Genomic DNA, 6599 nt, shown 5'->3' on the forward strand with positions numbered 1-6599 from the left:
ACCGGTCACGCCTCCCCCAACCCTGCCAGCGAGCGCCCCCCTCTCCTCCTCCTCCCCGCCGCCGGCGCCCATCACGGGTCTGGCCCGGGCGACACTGGCGCCGGTGGCCCCTCGGCCTTTCCCCTCCCAGGGGTCCTCTGGCGCGGGATGGGGCGATTCCGGGCAGTGCACTCAGGCGGCGGCGGTCCTGCGCGGCGGCGGAGATCCTGGCGCGGGCGGGGGCGAGCTCTGGGCGGCGGCGCTGGCTGGCGCGCTGGCCCGACCCAGATCTGGGCCCTTCCGGACCCATCTGGGCCGGGACGGGCCGGCGACAGGCGTGGCGTCTACGGGGCTCCCAGGAGATGGTGGCGATGTGTCCGGCTGGTGGCGGGCGGCGGCTTTGGCTGCCCGCGTGCAACAGCGCCATGGCTAGGCCTTTGCGGTCCCGTTGTGGGCCCCGCCAGGCCTGGATGGCCTGGTTTACCCTGCCTGCGGCGTCCGGTCGGCGATCCGCGTCGGTGCAGGAGGCAGAGGCCTCCGGCGCGATGGCGGTGGAGGCAGTTCCTTCCCGTTCGGCTCCGGTGCTTCCGTCTGTGCCATCTAGGCGCATCTTGCCTCTGCTCTCTTGTCCTCGTGGTGCTATTCGCAGCAAGACGGCGTGGTTCTAAGACCGTGGTGGCGCGTGCTTGCGGGTGGCAAGACGGTGGTTTGGCTCCGTTCTAGTGGGTGCCGGGGCATGGGAGTGCGGGAGAAATCCCTGTCGGTTCTTCCGGCTCTGACGTGGTGATGCCGGTGGGTGTCGCCGTTCCTTCCTGAAGGGCGTCGGTGCTACCCATCCTCCGCTCCCCTTCTACGTGCCAAGGGAAACCCTAGGACTTGTCCGGACAGCAGCATCGTTGGCGTCGCATTCCTTCTTGGAGGTGTTGTTTGGTACGCGGAGGTCCGGTGCCATGGCGAGTGGTGGACCATTCATGCGTGTCGAACTGCCCTTGTTGGCATTTTGATCTTTTTCTTTTTTTTCCTTTGGGCTTGTTGTGTTGTTCGCCCAGGCAATTACCTTGTGATCGATGTTCGTGCTTTATAATATAAAGCAGGGGGAAACCCTATTCTGTAAAACAATGACAACAGCATCAGCGTCTCATTCTAACAACGATAAGGTCATTCGGTTGTCCAAATATCTCGGTGTAAATTTTGTTCTGTTTGTTGTATATCGGATGAACCTTTATGATAATGGATCCAAGTTATTTAAAAGAAATTCTAGTTACTTGGCGACAAAGAGCAGATCCAAATATAGATACAGAATAATTTAAAATTTTATCCATGTACACCCCCATTTTATTTATAAAATATTACTTTCCTGTCTCCCTGTTTTCTTGGCAGGCTATCTCGAGGGGCTCGTACATACCAGGTCACGAGCACACGATGCATGGGGCCCTTTTTTCAGGAAGGAGAGCGGGATGCTTCTAGAGTAGCGTGGAGTAAGCTGATGCTACTGTGCAGTGCGAATCTTGATCATCTCAGCCGCTAGATTTAGAAAATCAACGGTTTCGATCAAGCCTTTGAGTTCAATTCAAAACTGGTATACTATATAGGAGTATATATATATATATATATATATATATATATATATATATATATATATATATATATATATTCTCCGACTGTGCATATTATTTTAATTAATTACTTAGTCTGTAAATTTGGAAATCATATGTGTAGATATATCTCGAGAAATCTTTCTACAACATTGGTATTTAACTGAAATAGTGGTCAAAGCTGTAGCTTGAATAGCATATAAATGTCCAAAAACTTCACTTATTTGTAATATATGGACAAATAGACAGTATGGGCTTAATTGGAGTATTAATATATGACGTGGAGTTGGGCAGATAAATGATATTGCAGCATGCACGCATGCATCTACCGTCCAGCGTTGCTTTGAGATGTGTGCTACAATTTTGGGGATTTTGACAAAGTTTAACTTGTTTAAGACAAAATGTTCACTTTGTTTTTTCCTTGCTCAAAATGTATTATAATCACTCTCATGGCGGACATGCACACATGCTTCCTGTTTAGCTGTGCAGGAATGCTTGCTACTTGCCGAAGTGTGTTTCTAGTCTCGAGCACACATGCACATGGTACAAAAAGTAAAATTAGAAAAATAGAAGAAAGTTTCAAAAAGATCGTAAATGTTTTGATAACAAATCTTTCTTAGTCTTATGCCTAACTGCAATTTTTTGTGATGAAACGACGTTTGCAGATATGTGAGAAAACCAAAAGTGAGTGGTTTTTGAGCACCCCCAGCGCACCCGCGATAAAAGACTTAGCAAAACATACTAAAAAAATCTGAAACTTTGTGGATGTGATTTTGTCCAAATGTCTAGGTATTTGCAAAATTTGGTGGTGAAATGACATTCGAGGAACTCTGTACAAAAAAAAACAAGTTTTGTGCTGAAAACATGTGAATAGTAACATGGGCGCAGAGCATCATTTGTATTTCCTTTTGTATCAAGATCATTTGATATTTTTTGGTGCCCAAACTTTGGAAGCTCCTAAAACATATTCTCATAATCACGTCCACGAAGTTTTCAGAATTTTTTGATTTTTTTCTATTTTTTTGAATTTACTGTTCACTTCGTGGGTGCAGCCACTTTTCCCAAAAACAAAATCAGTGCTTTGATTTTGTTTTTGTTTTGTTCAGACCTCGGCGAATGTTGTTTCCATCATGAAATTTTCAATGCATGTCATACACTCATCAATGTTTACCTTAAAATGTTTCAAAATATTTTGTTTTTTACTACCTTTTATATCTTTTTGTCCACAGTGCATGTGCACACGGGGCAGAAACTCCATGTCGGGTACTTGCACTTAAAAATCTTGAGCTTGTTAACCTTTTACAATAAGAACTGCTCTTGGATGAGTTTTTCTACAATTATTTTCATATTGAACACATCAGAAAAACTTAGACTTGCCATATGCATTTTTGTTTTGTTTTCGAACGCGTCGTAATAAACAATTCAAATTTTCATAAGCGATAATATAATGGAGGATGGATGTAGGGAGAGGCATTAGTGTAATGAGGCCACATTGGTACTTGTCTTGACATGGAAAGTGTTGCTCCAAACACATTAATTAGCTTGGGTTGAAATCGGGGTCAAGGAGGAGTGCAAGTCATTTGAAAATATAACTTGTATATTGAACGGACACAACAACTACAACAATTGAGCAGTTAAGTATGCACACATTATCATGACGAACATGTTGGTGTCATGTATGATGCAATGCCTACAATATCCTACTCCTTTTGTCCCACATTAGTTGTCGCTGAAAGGGATGTATCTATTTACACGCTAGATACATCCATTTCAGCGACAACTAACATAAGACGACCGGAGTTTTTTATGGGATATATTAGCTGCAAAAATATAGCATGTATGTCAATGATATTTGTGATTTTTGGATGATGGTTGATTAAATTAAGGACCTACCAAGGTCACGATAGTCACACCCCTTGATGAAGAGTTTGATCTAGCCGGTGATTCATGTTTTCCACAGTTTCTTGAGAAACTTTTGTCATATTCATAGTGTCTAGCATTGTGTATGCACCAGCAAATCTTGAGCTTGCTGAACCTTTTATGACAGATAGTACTCTTGGAAGATTTTTTTTGTAACAGTCTGAACATTGAACACTTCAGAAAAAGGTTGAGTTGTAATGCGTAATTTTCTTTTCTTTCCGAGATGCATGAAAGTAAACAAGTCAAAATTTTGGAAGTAATAACTCAATAGAGCATGACCGCAGGGACAGAAGTCGTTGCACTTAGACCAAAGCCAAACTTGGCTGGCATGTAAATTAAAGAACGGCTCAAGCTTATTAATTAGGTTGGGCCGGCTACAATCGAGGAAGCAGCAGGAGTGCAAGTCACTTGAAAGTGCAACTTGCGCCACAATAATACATTGAGCAGTTTAGCTTGTCCGCATATATAAGAATTGATGTTCACATCTGTGTCTTCATGCATGTTAGGTAGTACTCCCTCCGTCCCAAAATAAGTAACTCAACTTTGTACTAGCTTTAGTACAAAGTTGAATCACTTATTTTGAGACAGAGTGTATTACATTATTTGTTTCGCTGTTAAACTAAACATTGTTTCGCTGGAGATGAGGAAGACGCATCCATTATTGTCTCGCTCGCTTCCTATAAAGCGGCGACTTGCTGGAAACCAACATACATACGGTCAGCATGCAGCATATGTGGACACCAATGATCTTGCTGCACCTGCTCCTAGCGGCAGCTTCAACAGCAGCCACCACCACGACCACTCCTGGGTGTCGGCCGAGCTGCGGCGGCCCGCATTGGCGTCGGCTGCTTCCGGAAGGGCTTCGAGATCGAGTGCATCAACAACGGCCCTGTGCTCGCCGGTACGTCCCTCCGGGTGGTGAAGCTGACCTTGGATCCAGATGAGTCGCAGGTGATGCTTCCCATCGGATGGCGGTGCTATAACGCCTCCGACCCAGTAAGCTCCTACAGCAACTGGGACTATGGAGAGACGACGATGAACAAGGATGGCGTGTACCGCATTTCGAACAGGCGGAACATACTCGTCGTTGTGGGCTGCAACACCCTCGGCTTGACGGCGAGCAAGAGGACCGAGGATGGGAGCTCCAACTACGCCTACGCCTACTACACCGGGTGCATGTCCTTCTGCAACAACTCGGCCAGCGCAAAGGACGGCCTATGCAACGGCGTCGGGTGCTGCCGCGTCAACATCCCGCCAGGGCTCACCCACAATAAGTTCAACTTCCGGGAGTATGACCACTCAGCCATGATGGACTACAGCCCGTGCGACTACGCCTTCCTCGTCGACAGGAACAGCTACACCTTCCGCCGGTCCGACCTCATGATGGACACCAGACGGACCTCGCCGGTGTGGCTTGACTGGGCCATTCGTGGCAACAGCTCCATCTCCAGCGACATACCATCATGTAAGCAAGCGGCCAAGACGGGCCAGTACGCCTGCGTCAGCGCTCACAGCGAGTGTGTCGACTCCAGCAATGGGCCTGGCTACAACTGCAAGTGCTCCAATGGCTACGAGGGCGACGCCTACTTGCCCGACGGATGCACCAGTAAGAGGCCCTGCTTAATTAGTAGTACCTCCTTTGCTTCAAAATACTTGAAGTTATAATTTTCTTTCCTACATAAAAAATCTTTGAGTTTGACCGAGTCTACAATTTTTTAGTAATATCTACAATATCAAATTAGTTTCATTAAATTCATTATGAAATATATTTTGTAGTTGATCCATGTTGTACATATGGATATAAACATATATATGGTATGTTTAATTTAGGACAAACCTAAAATTTCAAATATTTAAATGTCCTAATTAATGTTCATTTTTTGAATTTGCGGCCGGGACACAGATATAGATGAATGTGCAGATCCCGTCAAGTATCCTTGCTACGGTGTATGCACGGACTCCCAAGGATCGTACCAATGCAAATGTCCGGCAGGTTCTCGGAGTCATGACCCAATAACCGAACGATGCACTCAACAGTTCCCACTTGCAGCACGGATTGCCGTAGGTAATTAACATCATACTGCTACTCCACTTGTTTCCTTTCAATGTATTACCATCGCTTTTCCTAATTTAATTATGTAAATTGTATTTTCAGTCGCCTCAAAGTTCATAAACATAACTAGTTAAATTACTCTTGCAAATCTCTCTTTTCAAATATGTATTTTGTATAGTTCGAGGCTCACAAGTGAAGTGCAATGGATTTTTAATAAAATTTAAAACATGCACCTAATGAACAGAAAAAAAATCTTCAATATTATATATATTTACTTCCTCTGTCCCATAATATAAGATGTTATGACATTCAAGATGTGAGCATATATTGGATTAATAACAACTTATACTATGAAGTATTTAAGAAAAAAAATCTACCACAATTCCTCCAACCCTACCTGTAGGCTACCACTTTACGACTTTGTCACAAAAACTACCACTTTTCGACTATTTTCCCCCAAAAACTGCCATGTCTGACAATTGCCTGATTCGTATCTTTTAAACGCATTTCTGACTGGCCGGGCCCACACGTAAGTGTTGACGTGATAGAACAGCGAACTCCGTTAGATTGACCGTTATGAGCTAAGTAGTAAGTTATAAGCTAATCTAACCACATGGGCCGGTGGACAGTGGCACATCTATAATCCTAACTCCAACATGATGGATTTGTCAATGGCCCAAATCTTTACCAACTGAGGCACGGCACTGTGCCTTTGTTAGAGCACGGCGGCGGCCACAGATGCAGCGGACAGATCGCGTGGCGAGTCAGCTCGCACGGCAGCAGCCATGGCCCATCTCAACCGGAGTTGTAGCTTGTACGGCTCGATGGCCCGCAGCGAGCGTAGTACGAGGAACGCGAGGGGGAGCCGCGGGAGCGTGAAATCAACAAGCAGGGACAGGATGTTGAGGCAATGTAGAGGTGGTACTCGAGCATTGCGACAGTGCACCTGAACCCCAGCACCGGCTCGGCCTCCTTCCATATCCAAGTTTAGCTCAGACGTAGCTGCCTTCTTTTTGGGGGTGAAGAAGTGTCAAACCAAAATACCCAATCCC

General features: G+C 45.4%; 1 pseudogene; it reads left to right on the plus strand.

Annotated features, from left to right (window-relative positions):
* The first annotated feature begins 4216 nt into the window (after positions 1–4216).
* Positions 4217–6599, plus strand: part of LOC119349975 — a 4871-nt pseudogene continuing 2488 nt past the window's right edge.

This window comes from Triticum dicoccoides, chromosome 1B (assembly GCF_002162155.2).
Source record: "Triticum dicoccoides isolate Atlit2015 ecotype Zavitan chromosome 1B, WEW_v2.0, whole genome shotgun sequence".
Lineage (NCBI taxonomy): Eukaryota > Viridiplantae > Streptophyta > Magnoliopsida > Poales > Poaceae > Triticum > Triticum dicoccoides.